Source organism: Corvus kubaryi, unplaced genomic scaffold (assembly GCF_017639235.1).
Source record: "Corvus kubaryi isolate FWS band 111438036 unplaced genomic scaffold, C.kubaryi_AGA036_p1.0 69, whole genome shotgun sequence".
Lineage (NCBI taxonomy): Eukaryota > Metazoa > Chordata > Aves > Passeriformes > Corvidae > Corvus > Corvus kubaryi.
In genome coordinates this window covers 281,833-297,079 of record NW_024582057.1, presented here as the reverse complement: position 1 = coordinate 297,079, position 15,247 = coordinate 281,833, and the positions used below count along the sequence as shown (strand labels likewise).

Here is a 15,247-nt window from a genome sequence, read left to right as displayed (position 1 = left end):
GTTTAGCCAATCAGAATAGTCCTAATACTGCAATAAAAATAAATGTAGTTGACCATAATTCCCTGCAATAGCAAGAGTCTATGGGTGTGATAATGAAAGAGTCCTACCAAAGTGTAAGTACATAAGAAATAATAAACTCCAAAATCAATACTGTAGTTTAAATCTTTATCAGAATTAATATTGCAAAGAATCTCCAAGTCTTTAATAGAATAAGAACCAAGACAGCAGTATTTCCATGTCTGAAAAGTCATGGTCTGATTTGGGATTTTAATTTCTTCAGCTTCACTGCCAATCAAAAACTTATACAGCTTTCAAAAATTATTTAGAAGTGAAATGAAGAGGCAACATGACCAGCACATATTTTACTTCTAGATCCAAGCCCATCCACAACTGTCAAAAACAACTTAGAAGGAACAAATGTGGATAATATATGGAATGGAGTGGTCACACCAGTAGCTGGTAACTGTGCCAACTCAAACATTAGTTTGTTCCCATGGGCTGACCAGCCAACTCAAACTGGAAGTACCCCTCGAACACAGGTTAAGAGATGATTCATGCAGGGGAGAGTTAGAAGAGATTTAGATATATGCAGAAAGTCAAATCATTGACTCAGACGTGCCTCTGTGTCTGCGACCTGAGGTGCAGCCCAAGTAATCTGAACAAGAAGTAGTTTCAGTTTAAGAGCAGAGCCTAACAAAGACAGAAGACTAGTGTCTGACAACTTAGGAGCAGAAACCAAGTGCATTGGGACTTGTCTCTTCCTCCAACCACTGCAGGCAAGTGAATGTCAGCAGAGTGCGCAGCAGTCGCCTGCAGCTCTTGCATTCAACTCTATTGTGCTGAAATCTCAAACAGGATCTTTGCCACCGGCATAAACATTTTAGAGAAGCTTCAGGGAATATACTTCAGTGCTTACATCTCTGCTAGTTCTTGTCTTGCAACACAGGAAAGATCCCTCAGAAACAAACACAGGCTGTGACTTGTAGCAAAGACTAGGATATCTGCTGTGAACAGATGAGGTTTGGGAAGGAGGGGAAGAAAGTCAAGGTTTGAGAAATTACAGAAAGGTCAGATGCTTACCTTACACATGGAGTTCTTTCAAAACAAACCACATGGCACTCTTAAACATATAAATAACAGTGTTGCCTCAGCATTCATAGTCTCATATCCGAAGTTCCCACGGAGTAGCAGAAGTCAGTTGTACAGAGAAGGGTGTGACACCAAGGCCCAACTCAGTGTTAAAAAAGAGCTACTTCTCTTTGGCTATCTTGGTGCTTACCAGTGGTGATCACATTAAATGGCAGATGACAGCAAAAGGGCACTCCAGGCAAATCCTGTTTCATTGCTTCGTGGCCTGTGTGAGATACTGCTTCCCAAGAAAGCATTCCCTAAAGAATCAGTGCTCCTCCTCCTAATCAAACCCAGTAAACTTTGAGGCACTGCACGATGCCTCATGAAACCTTTGCAGAAGATACAGGTTCCCACAAGTGCAAACAATTAGAAAGGATCAAAGTAACAAACAAACATCCAATACTCATAACTAACTAAGAAGATAGCAAAGGAAAAATACTGCAGTAATGATCTGTATTTTTCCCCACAAGGTGAGGTAGTCTTTGATTTAAAAATACTGTGACGTGCAGCTTTATACAGAGACACCGTTCCAACTCCAGCACATTTCTTAGACATGCTTTGCCAAGAGGACAACAGATTACAAACACGCGAGCACATGTTTAGTAGGGAGTGTGATGTTCTGAAAAGATAGTCAGCCTTGTTACTTTTGCGTCCCTTGTAAAGAATGTACGTAACTGTGGTAGGATTGCTGAGAGTTGTGAGTTATATGGGGCTATATATAAACCTAATACAAGTTGTGCTCTCACAATTTGAATTAAGTAGAGCGGAGTGCACAATGTGGCTAATTGCATTTATTCTTCCCTTTATGCTCACGTACAATTTCATTTTATCTTAAGAGCTGTGTTGGAAAAATGAAGAGACTATGCTATTTTGTATTTTGTTGGCATGTATTTTATGAACTGCATTCTCAGACTACATATTACTGCTGTCAAGAACCACAAAACCTTAGAGAGAAGCTGCACAGATTTTTTTCCTTATTTTATGCTATTGTGGCACTGTCACAAGTATTAAAATGGACAAACATTGCTTCTCCATTTAAGGCTTTGTACAATTGTTGCACAGTGAATGATACCAAATAAAATCCTTCTTCCCCCCTTTAATTCTGGCAGATATAACAGATTGAGACATTGCTACACAACTACTAGACTGAAGTAATTAAACAGTGTAATGTGCAAACAGCATTTTAGAGTCAGCAATTAGATCACTCAAATTAGATGTTTTATTTGCCCAAACATGTCTGTAAATCTCATCTAACAAAAGGCTTCATTTACAAACAATACAGCACCAGACTTTCAAAGCACAGTGCTAGAGCACTGCAGACCACTGCCTGTAGTCAGTGCCCAAAGAGATCCATCACACTGAGACATGCAAACACCCCAGAGGCAGCCCAGCTCTCTGCATTTACAGTGGGCTGTAATGGTGTGTACAGGCTGTACCTTTGACTGGATGACTGCAGAGTTCTGAGGGAGGAAAAGAGAACCCTCAGGAGTACAGGATGATCTGATCAAATATGTTTATTCATCTTTTGAAAGTTGTTTGAATTTTGAATTAGTCTAGTGTTTCTGAAACATTCCAATTCATGGCCTTGAAAACTGAAGACGTCGAGCCCAGTCAGAGGCAACACAAAAAAAAAGCACTGTCCACAATGTGTTTTCTTAATCTTGTGGTTGTTGTTGTGATATATTTGAGAGAATAGCATCATAATAAAAATAACATTCCAGTGCATGCTCAGCTTCAGACCTCCTGCACTGTACTAAAAAGAGGAAAACTGATATTCCCATGAGTCCTCTCTGTAGTCCAGGTCCACTTATTATCTAAAAAGTGCTGGAAGTCACTGAGTAACACACAAACCTTATAAAAACTGCCACATGACAGACTGTAACATCCATTATTTAACACTGAAAAATCCACACAATTAAATTTCTATGCAGCAGCACAGGAGATGTCTTTTATACACACACCCACTAATAAGATCAAGTGCTGTGACATCCTTTCCCATAACTAGCACAGTCCCAGGTTATTGTAATAGTACATTTTATTCAGTGTTCCTATCAAATTACTCTTGTATCTCCCGGTGGCTGGAAAATGGGAGGTAGATTCCCTTTCCTCGAGGAAAAGAAACTCACTCACGGAAATCATCATTCACAAATGACGAACAGAAAGGAGAAGCTAAACTGAAGGGAATGGCAGCACAACCAAAGGAGAGATCAAGGACTCATCCAGCTCCCAGGAGTGGCCCAGAGTCCTGGGGCCACAGCAGGACCTGTAGACCCTCTGAGGTGCTCATTGCTAAAGGGAGCTGCTGCTCTTTCTGTGACAGACAGATCTCCCAGTTACTCTGGCACAAAGCACAGCTGACCTTCACTGGTGTTTACCTCTCCTGCTGCAGCACATTTGCTCTTGAGAGGCACTGCAAATGGCCTGACGGTGAGTACATCTGGCCTTTCCAGAACGAGAACCTAGAAAAGAAAACTCTGAAAAATGTAACACATGCTCCCAGTCACCACCTTCTCCAGGCTGGTGCAAAAATGTCAATATAATCTCAGCTATATGGGCAGTCAGACTACAGACCGAGCATTGTATTGCAGCCCTTGATCTCTGGACTTTTCCATCTCACTCCATGAGCCCAGCATCAAGTTAGCACTTAGCATTTCAGCAATACAAAAGCTCAGCAAAATATAAATAACTTTCCCCCTTTTTTTTTTTATACATGTGCTCTTTGTTTACTTTTGCTATCGTGAATGTCATTAGAGTGAGGGGGGGAGGTGAGAAAAAAAGAGATTGAAGGCATTATTGCATATTATTATCACTTACTATATTACCTTGCCACTGATGCTTCCATTTCAGACTTAAGTAAAGAAAACCAAAACTATTAGAAGCAGCTGATAAAAACAAACCAAAGCAACTGGAGTGTGATGAAAGCAAAGGAGGATTATTAATGTGTTGCAGGTACAGGAGAGAGATGCAATTATAAGATTCAAGGGAAATAAGGCAGACAAAAACATCTGCAGTGAAAGTCTAATCCTTTGAAATGAATTCATTTACTAAATACTCCTATCTTTTGAAGTTTAAGATTCACAGCAAATATCACTGCTTGTCAAAAAAGCTTTGACAGAACACACTTTGAAATACTCATCATCCAACTCCAAGGATGAAGTATGGATTAGAAAGAATGTGTTTTCTTTTTACTTTTTTTTTAAGGTAGCTATATGCATTAAGTGCATTATTATCCTTTTAAGGGCACATTTTGAGGGAATTAAAAAGAGTTGTGAGGTTATTCTGTTTCTTTCTTTTTTTTCTTTCTGTTTACAAAAGAGTTCTATGCCCTTGACCACTAAACTGCACTGAGTGTTCACGCTGTATAAAACATGTACATTGGATCTCCTTCTAAATCATACACAGATCAAATAGCCCTGCAAGTGAATGAGAAAAATCAACAATATCTCAAAAAACATACTGACGTGCAAAAATTAGCAAGTATGCCAAAAGATGGGAAGGTAAGGAGGGCAGATCATCCAGGACATGACTATAGACTCCTGACATGTGGAATCCCCATCACTGGGGAGCTTTATGAACTGGTTAGTGAGGGATGGGCTAGACGTGTGTCTGAAACACATCCAGTCTGGCTTCTCTGTGATTAATATCTCTTGTTTACATTACAGCAGACTGAGCCAGGAATAAGGACGCCCTCCCCTAGCCACTGCACACACGAACCTTTATTCCAACAAGTTTAGAAAGGCTGGAGACCACTCATTATGTTCCTATAATTTATTTTAAATGCTAAGGTGCCACGAGCCTCTGCAGTAAGGCTTGATCACCATTCAGCACGCTCCATATCTGATAAAGCAGGACCTGCCCAATTTAACCTAAATGCCATGAAAGTGAAGGGCAGCAAGCAGGAGATGGGGCACTGCATACTCAGGCTGAGACATTCACAGGAGGATCAGTGAGCCCCAGTTGCCATGGGATGTGGGGACAACAGCCCCTCGGCCTCACTTAAAGCCTAGTAAGCTTCTGTAAGGTGCTAGCACCTCCTGACCATGAATTCAAGAGCTGGTTTACAGCAACAGCACACCCCCACAAGTATGCCTCAGCAGAGCTAGTCCCTGCATGGAAAAAAAGATTCACCTATGTGCTGTACAGTCCTCTGAATCAAGCATCATGCCTCAAACTTCATGCATGTTTTAATCTGTTTCATAGAGGCAGCAAGAATGAAGTCTGAATTTATGCCCTTGCCTCTCCAAAACAGACCCCACAACCCTTTCAGACAGGGAGTCATTTGGGATAATGTTCCTCTTAAAATCACAGAGAGCTCAAGAGAGTAAAAGGATATTTCCACAAAGCAAGCTTCAGAAACTACACTGAATAAATACTGCAACATTGATATTTGCAAGTGATCCTATATAGATGACAAAACCAATGCATACCAAACCCCTGTCCAAGCTGCTGTTCAAGGGGCAAAGGCACTGCACACAAGTACTCCTATGATGCTGTGTACAGCTCTCTAAAATCCAGCTCACAGGCGTGCACACCCCACCTCCCAGATATCCTACTCCCTTAAAACAGGCTGGATCAAATCAAAGGAGCCTGTCATCAAGGAAGCAAGGAGCTGCAAAGACTTCCTGTCAGACGGTAAGGAGGACAAGATGGTGACAAGTGTACCATCTGGCAATTTACTTCTCTTCCCAGGCTTCAGCACACAGCCCAGATTGAAAAGCTTGCAGGAAATCCTTCCTACACCCATTACCTCTCAGCTTCTGTGTTACTCTCCTCAACATGAACACGGCAACGTGTTGCTTTCCCAAGGTACAGAGACCACAGAACGACCCACAGGAGATGATATCACTGTAGCACACACAGAATTGCCTGTCCCCTTTTGGTTTAACTGTGCCATGCTGTGGCATTCCAGGCTCCAGAGCCTGAGGCAGGCAGGTGGTGCTCTTGGAGGCTGCACAAAAAGCAAATCACCAAGAGTTTCATCCCACTGGACTGACACTTTTCAAAATCTGCTTTGTTCTGCATACAATCACTTCAGGAATCAGGGGAGCTGTCGGTCTAGGTAAGGCACACACCTCAATATAAGTAAAAGGAGAGAGAACCAGGCTCCATTCATGAACTGGACACAAGGGCTACAAACACTACACCTCAGCTTTAAGATGAAGCCACAATCTGTAAACAGTTTAAATCAAGCTTTGAAGATTCAGCTAGGCAGAATCCACACCTAGAATCCTAGAGATTTCAAGTGTCTAAGTGCCATCTACTTAAAAACTTCACTCGTATTAGAAAGCCAAGGAAAGTGTATGTGTTTGTGACAGAAATAGATACATATAGTAGCATATAAAAATATATACTACAAGTCAAGTTAAAGGAGAAGTTTCTGGTATAAGACATGTTAGGTTTGTTTAAGAAATGGTTTAAAATATAATAACGAGTAAAGAATCCAGCAATCAAAACCAGACTAGTTAATGTATAGTATATGATAACTCTCAAAAGATCTTTATTCTGCAAAATTTTCTAAGCATTTTACATTTTTTAAAAAGTTTCAGTGGCCAAAAAGAGTTGATACTAACCAGCTGCATTATTCAGGTGTGTTATACAGAGGGAGAGCTTACAGTTTCAGCAGAGCCCAAACATACAAAAAAACATTTGCAGTGAAGTTTCCCCGTTGCCCTGCCTTTGTTACACACAATTAACTGTCCCTTTAACTAAGGCATCATTGCACGGATATCATCTTCTCTTTTAAAATACTGTGAGAGAGAGGAGGAGTACCAACATTCTGACAAATTTTGAAGTATTACACAATGGTGCAAATCGTATAGGACTTGGACGATGCACACATCAAAATATGAAGCCCAGTTCTATTTTGCTAGTTGCATCAGATTAAATACAGAGACTTGTTAGATTTCAGTGGAGTTTTTTCTGCTGTAAACATGAAAAAAACTAGAAGAGAGATAGTCCTGGGATAAGAATATGTATTAAAACCAACATAATTTCAAGGAAAAGTGGTTAGTGATAGCACTTAGAAAACCCAGCTGATTGCTTAACAAACAATTATATTTACAGAACAATAAATGCATTCAACCAGCTACCACATAATGGCACATTCTGACGGGCTTTAAGCTGTGTCTTTATAAAAAACTTCATTAGGCTACTAAGATCCTTTCATATTATCTTCAGCTGGAAGCGCAGCAATAAATCAGCTGATTGTTCATGATCCTGCTCTGATCCCTGACAACTGAAAATCTCATATATAGTTTAATCTAAAAAAAAAAAAAAGTAAGTAGTGAATCAAATACAAGCTTTTTCAGCTATGGAATTATCTCAGAGAATTAAGATGGTTTGGAATAAGGCCACTCTTTTAGCAAATTAGTAAAGAACATAGAATAAATTCAAACTACAGGTCAATCTGAATTCACCTGACTGTATAGAAAACACATTGCACTATTTACAACCCAGTTCAAATAAATCAGCATAAGGGAGACATTTACTTCAGTCTAACAATATTATATGCTAATCTTAATACAGTAGATTTCTGACAGATTTCAGTAAATTTTGTTTAACTTAAAAGAGACACAAACTTCCTGCTCACTTCCATAGAGCTTCCCTTGTATTTTGCTCTCAGAATTATCTTAGATAAATAGAGGTACATTTATCCATAGAGTCTTTTGCAGACTGTACACATAGACTAAGTGTACTCTGTGCCAGGTACGTATTGCCTCCAGTACAGAAGCCCCATGTCTATATTAGATCTACCTTAGTGCAGCACTGTTGTCCAACTATGTCCCTCTAGTTCTTAGCACAGTGTCAATAACATTTAGATTTGTTTTCTTTCATTAATTCTTTCATTTCCACTCTCTGCAGCTTTCCCAGGGTCGCTGAAATGGAAAGGCATTCTTCTGCCTTTTGACTTCTCTACCAAACCACATGGGGAGCACTAAACCTATGGGCACCTTCTCTCATGTTCATCAAGTTGGACTGACCATGAGTTCTTTTCTGTGCTTTTGCTTTCTTTGTTTTTTAGAACCCCCAGACCATCCTTAGCAGCATTAAGAGGTGGTATACTCCCTTACGCTATTAATATGTTTGATTTTTGAACAGTCAGGTGAATTATCTTCCCCACAAAAGTATTGGTAGACCTTTCCGTTTTAGAGTTTATCTTGCTTTATTGGTTCATTGAAGTATTATCCCTATTCATCTCTCTACCTCTCACTGTACATGGCTTAGATGTAGAAAGGAGGGGTTTTCTTACCCTCATTTAAAAAAGCCTTTGAGTAATCTCTTTTTTGTTTGTTTGTTCAGCCTACTTCTCTGCATGTAGCAACTAGATTTCCTGCTTTTGCTTCATTGTTCTTTACAATTCCCTGACTCCTCTTTTCAGCTTGCCGTCATATACTATTTGATTTTCAATCTTCAGATACTCCTTTTCTGCAATACCATTCCCCATCCCAGATGGCCAAAAAATATGTTCATTTGCAATAACTTTGTTGCTTTATTTTTCTTTTTGTTACCTTCACAAATTTTCTATCACTGTTTTCTTCCTTCAGGATGCAACACGACCAGAAATACTATTGTTACCTAACTTCCAAGGTCTTCTTAAGATTTCCTTCTACACAAAGATCATGAATCTTCTAAGTCAACCAAAATACAGTCATTTACCTTTTCTGGGTTCTTGTTTACAGAGTGTGTCATGATCAGATTTTCCCATCCTCCTCCCCCTCTACAGAGGTTTCATCTTTTCCTCTCCTCTTTGTCATTCATAAGTCAAATATTAGTTTAAGATACGGCTCGAGAGGGTCTGCAGGAACCACCAGGAACTGCTCACAGTATGCAAGAGAGATTCTGGACGACATTTGGGAAGGTGACTGTAGTATAGCTTTTGCTGTAACACAGACAGCCAACTAGTAATTCTAAGTGTTAAAAGGGGTCATGGCACGTAGGAGCAATGGACATCTGATCTCCAGTCACAGAACATATCAACTGCAAACAGGGGATTTTGACATGGTGGAGGGGAATAAATCTAAACACAGGAAGCATATCTTCATTTACTGGATGGAATCCCACAGTATTTCAGTAAATAATTGCTGTACATGTTAACATGAAAACTTCAACCAGATAACATTTTTTTAAAAGTGCCTAAAAGGCAGGCCTGGACGAGAAAAGCTAAACGCTTCAATAACAAATGTGCATAAACCCAAGGGGGACACATATAAATTAGCCTAAAAGGGGCCTCCGAGATGTTGTCCTGTAGGAGATGAAGGATCTGTACTAAATTAAGAGGCAGCACCTCATCTTGCTCACTTCAGGTCTTGCCACAAAGCACTGTTGCAAATACCAGACATAGCCATTTGTAGCTTCTCTTATTCCTTTGCTAATTGATAATTCTTTTGCACTTGCTCTACTCTAAGAGAACAGCTACCTGCAAAAACTGTTTATCGAGCACCTTTTACCCCTGGCACCACCTTGCAGCCAGAACCTTAGCCAGCCTGCAATATCCCAGGCAGTTCCCAGCTGCATGGTGCAGGATGGCGTCTCACAGGGACTGTATGAAAGGACAGCAAGATGAGATAGCCCTGGCTGGTTGCAGAAGAGTTCCCTTGCCCCAATAAAAAATTACTTACTATGCCACTTTCAGGAAAAGAGGGCAAAATCTAAAGTAGCTTATCTATTAACATAGAGTAGCCTGCAAGAGCCAGCCACAACAAAGACGCTATTACCTCCTCATCTTTTTCTAAAATCAACGATTTTCGTCCCCCTAGTTGCCCTACAACGGTAGGAGATTAGGAAAACTAGGAGTATTGACTGGAAACAATTTCCTGACATTTCCTCCATTCAGATGAGCTATTCTTCCCTTCTGCTATCTGGTTAAATCAGAAAGCCTTATACCAAAAACACCCTCGCACATGGTGTGGGCCATTTTTGAAACCCCGTGCAATAGAAAAGATGAAGGGAACAGGACAAATAATGTAAAACAAACATTTCCATGAATCCAGCCTCTCATTTTGATTCTGATTTTTTGTTCCCTCTCCCACACCCCTTCACATGTATGAGTTTGCATTTGCATAAATGCTGAGAATAAGGGCCCATACAAATACTCATTCATATGCAAACAAGGGTATTCACTCTTGTTCCAGAAGTGTTTGCCCTCTGTTTACAAGGCTTCGGTAGCAAAATCACACAGCAGAAAAATATCATGAATTCCAGCTGGTCATTGATATCCCACCAATAATACTCACTAGCCCAGAGAAAATAAAACCAAGCAAACAAAACACACTGATGTTCACAGTGTCTTGATACAACTAGGTAGTGAGAATAAATGTATGAAAATCAGACTCTGCACACACCATGTTTATAAAAATACTGCATTTGCTGATAAGCTGGCTGTTTCATAAAGACAGAGTCACATCTACCACAGTGGAGAATGCCTGAACACCTAGCTCTGCTTTCTGCTGCCACACAGGCAGGCAGATTTCGGCTTCAGGGTTTTGTCACTTGTTTCATTCTGATGCACAAGAGCCCAGAAAGAAAGGAGAAACTCCCTAAGAAATGATTGGGATGCTCACTTGGGAATGGAAGCAGCAGCATTCAAGTCACTGGCACCAATGTCTATAAAAAAAAGTTTTCAAACTTGTATTTTTATGCTCTTGATAAATTACCCCGCTGATCTCTTCTATGGCTCACAGCTGTCTGTCACAGTCAGCTACTGAAAATGTTAAACTTCTTCCCTCCTACTCTCTCTCTGGCCAGAAGTGAATTGAGTGCACTTGTCCTAGACCCACAGTTTTTAGGCTCTAGCTCCTCTTCCAAACCGGTCTCCTGGCTTTCTGATGTGTGCTGAGCATTGCTCTTTATTTCTGAAATGAGTACTTACAAACACGGGGTTATGTGATACACAGGGGCCTCATCCCTCCTTCCTCTCTTGCTGAGATCTCCCACCCTGTGATTTATTGGTTTTGGGATGTATCAGCCCTTTCTGACAGCAGTTTTGGGTGGAAAAAAAAAAAAAAAAATTGTCTTACCATCCACATTCTTCGAGAGAAAAAGACCAAATCTGAAGTATGAGATATTCTACCTCCCCTCAGCAAAATGAGAAGCTTTAAATACAAAATGTTAGTTGTTACGGATCTTGGTCATAAACTGTGAAGGCAAAGCATCGTTCTGGGGCTTTTTCTCAGTTTAGTCTTTGCTAGTAATAATTCTACCAGTGATTTCAGATGTGCCCTTCCTGCTTTCACTTTCATCCTTGAGAAATGTTCTGGGAAAAGTCATTTTATTAGATAACAGGCAGAACCATCTTAAATAAACTCATTTTCAAAGAAAAAAAGAAATGCTGGATCATATCTTGGCATCATTTATGACAGTGCAAACATATTGATGCAGATTTTATTACCAAAATTTATATTTTGCATCTGTTGTCTACCATAAAAGGGGAAAAAAAAGAAAAAAGAAAACAAAACAAAAGAAAATCACAATATGATCAAAATTACAGCTAAGTTTTTAAAAATCTCCTTACAAAAAAGACTCCATTTAGGAACCAGGAGTCCACACCTGAGGTGGTGACCAGGCTGCACCTGAACCTCCCAGGAGCTCTGGCAGCCAAGAGCCTGCTCCTCTCCACTGGTGTCAGAGTGCCAGGAGAAGTTCCCAATGAGTCTGAAAATGGACCAGGAAACGATTGCAATTTACAACAAAAATGATAGGACACAGATTCTCACAGGGACAAACCAATGGTCAATCTAACCAAGAAGGGGAAATTGAAGTTATGAGCATTCAAAACATGGTTGCAAAGGAAAACCGTTTTGGTAATGCATCTCAAAATGTACTGAGTTTATTTCATAAAGTTGAATGAGTTCTTTTGATCAAATCAGCAGCTTTAGACTTTAAAAAATTAACTATTTTTTACTTTCCCCGCAAGACTTTCTGTTTACTGGGATCATATTTGGTTAAGGTACACCATTCACTCCCAGGGTTTTTTTCTCATTTTCAACAGATTTGCAAGGGGCTACAGCAATGAGCAGGAAACACACAAGTCTTCTATTCTGATATGTATTTTGAGAGAGACTTATTTTTCATTCTCTTTATTTATAGTTTGTATTTGTATGGAGTATAAGCTGTGTGAGGAAAGAAATTGATTTACAAAACAGACTACATGCAGCACATACAAACTGACTCCTCTTACCAAATAGGAAAGAGTTTCTCAATGCAACAGCTTGGTGCAGAAGAGCATGCTGAGCTGAAAAGCAAATAAAGCTATCTGATTAATTGATTCTGACCTCATAAATATTATACTTTGGGGGCTCTAATGGAACTTCCTGAGGGTAAATTGCATGGTTCACCTCATTCATTTATATCTCTGGCTGACAGATGTACATTATGAAATGTCACTGAATATGCTGGCAATAAATGAGGTATAACATTAGCATCTTGGTTCTGTTTTCCTGAAGGAACACTTTTGTTAAATGAATCCCACATCAGTAAAAAATATTATTCTCTACTATGTACACTTCTTTCTATTTTAATCAGTCTCACAGAAATATATATCGGCCTTCCAAAAACACAGAGCCCCAGTAAATTAACAAAACAAGCTGCTCTTTTGTTGTGCATGTTTCCATTGTGAAGCTATATTGTTGGAGAATATTAGGCTGTGACAAGCATTTGATAGTGTAGTAGTTGCACTAATGTTATGGTTATTATCTTTACTACCGCGCAGTGAAACACAGTTAATTAAAATACAGTGAAGGAATTGCTCCCTTCCCCTGCCCACACATAAATGAGATGATAAATTTGTTGTTGTAGTCAGCATATAGGGTCCCTTGACCTCTCTGCATGTATTTAGGCATTATTCTATTTTATTTTATTTTTTTATTTCATTGCCATTTGAGACTGATAAAACTACATAGAGGTCTTGGGAATAACGGCAAATAACCATGACATGTGCAGCTTAATGAAATTATATACTGTGGTGCATTGCAATAAAATTTGTAAGAATATGTGCCACACTACTGTAAGGCGTGCAAATTCCAATAAACCATTAATCCTTGCCAGGAGCAGGCCCTGACTGCAAAGGTAACTTTGCCAAGGGATGGGGTGAGGGGAAACAGAGGAGGAGGGAGGGAGGCTGAGGGAAGGAGAACAGAGCTACTGGCAAATGTGGTAGTTAGAGGAAATGAACCATCCCTTTGGGATTAAACCTACTTCCAACTATCCCCTTTCCTCCCACTGTTAAGGCATAATTGTTATAAAGGACAGCACTGGAAAAACATGTAATTTGTCTCTCACTTGTCGCCGACAGCTAATGCAGGCTTAGGAGCCCAAGTGAGGCTGAAAGATATTTCATCTTTCAGTGTAACCTCCAGGACAGCTTCTGAAGAGCTGCATGGTGGCTGCCTGCTGCATGTCTGCACAGAGAGCAGTACAGGGGCAGCCCCCACTTGTACCTGCTTCCCAGACACTGGCCACAGACATGTTCTCCTCTAACAAATCTTTCTCCGCAAGCTCCAAACCCCTCTCCAGTTTTTCAGAAGGGGAGTGAAGGAGAAAAGCCAGTAGGGTTGGGAAAATGGCCATTACAGGAATTTTCTGCAAACAGAGATTGAAAATAAGTGACTGAATTTGTGCCTTCTCTGCTGCTACATCTGTGCATTTATTGATTTACTCTCAGGCACAGACTACAGCTGGACTGTAAAGGGGCTACACAAGACACCTCTGTCTTTGCTTAAGACCACAGAGGTCAGCTGTCACTTTGGTACTTATACTTTTTTGACTGAGTTTATGCTTTCGAAAAGGCTAGAAAAACATGTTAGATGCAAAGAGCACCATCTAGCACTAAGACCAGGAGTGGAGATACGTTAAAGATCAGTAAATAGGATTTCTACCCCAGAAAACCTGTCGAAGGTGTATATGCTTAGATGTAGACAATTAAATATTCATATGTAAAAAACAGAAAGACAAGTAGGAAGTATAATTATGGTTATATTGGATTTCTTTCCTGTTTACATTTCTCTAACATTTAAGAATACTTGTCTCTTCTGCTTCTATCTTGCATACAACTGAGAAAAACAAAACACAGAGAAAACAAAAATAAAGCAAAAACAAGTCCCTTACCAGTTTCTGCCTAAATACCAGCACACACACACACCTTGACTGATAATTAATTTGGGTAAAACAAGGGAACTACCCCACACTGCCTCATAACAGGGGAAATTATCCCATGCATGATTTCCTGGCCGATAAACCAGGGTCCAAATGACACAGTATCCAGTGCCATAAACCTAAACTTGCCAAAGGCATTACACAGGTCAGGTCTGAGGCTGCTCAGCGCCTTCCACTCACAAGGGGCACAGACAGTGTTGCCCTGCTCCAAAGTGTTGTAAATCATCAGGCTGTGAACATGACGCCAAGCTGGACAATTATAATCCAACCCAGCAGGGAGCACTCAGGTGAACCAAGTACATGCCACTAACCCTGCCTAAGTCGTGGGGTAGAAAGCAGATCTCTAATAGCAGATGAGTCTGCTTCAAAAATATTAACCATATCACACTTGTACCTAATGTACAGTGTCTAGACAGTATTGACTGTGTGTACAGACCATCCTCCCAGGGATAGCTCTCTCTTAGACCTGAAACAGTGCTTCTATAATTAAAGCCTACAGTTTTTGGAAGTCACTTGGTTTTTCACTTAGAGTTTTCCTGAGCGGCCTTGCAAGCGAGGCAGCTACGTGCACCTCCCTAACATAACAGGTGGAAGATGAGGAGGGGGGGGGCCATCTTTAACCAACTGTGAGCAAATTTACCTGTTTTATAAGGCATTGGTGGCTGACAGAAATAATGTTCTATTTATCTACACAGAGCATAATTTCTTTTTCTTTTAAAATGTCCAGTATACCAGTTTATAATTTTGATCCCTAGACATCAACCTTGAAGACAGGAACATATCAGTACTTTTTATTTTCTCCCTGCAGACTAGGTTTGCACTACACAGACAAACAGATGTTTTTAACTCCACAGCTTTACTTTTCTTACTAATTTGGTGTTTTGTTTTCACCAGAAACCACACTTCTATATATGGCACAGCCAAAACATCATTAATTTTGCCTCTAGCGGCCCACCCTGCTCTGAGG

At 40.1% G+C, this 15,247-nt stretch overlaps 1 long non-coding RNA gene across 18 annotated transcripts in view; it reads right to left on the bottom strand.

The window, feature by feature from the left end:
• Positions 1–15,247, bottom strand: part of LOC121674611 — a 119,860-nt gene that overhangs the window by 43,837 nt on the left and 60,776 nt on the right. Inside the window, exons 3-4 of one of the 18 annotated variants that reach the window (XR_006019706.1) lie at positions 12,308–12,361; positions 11,642–11,781 (exon numbers count right to left, since the gene is read on the bottom strand). The exons of 15 other annotated variants lie outside the window; for them this stretch is intronic. This is a non-coding gene — a long non-coding RNA (uncharacterized LOC121674611). Of the gene's footprint in view, positions 1–1,279; positions 1,550–11,641; positions 11,782–12,307; positions 12,362–15,247 lie in introns of those variants that run through there. 2 more of the 18 variants (XR_006019711.1, XR_006019713.1) reach the window with 2 other exon arrangements.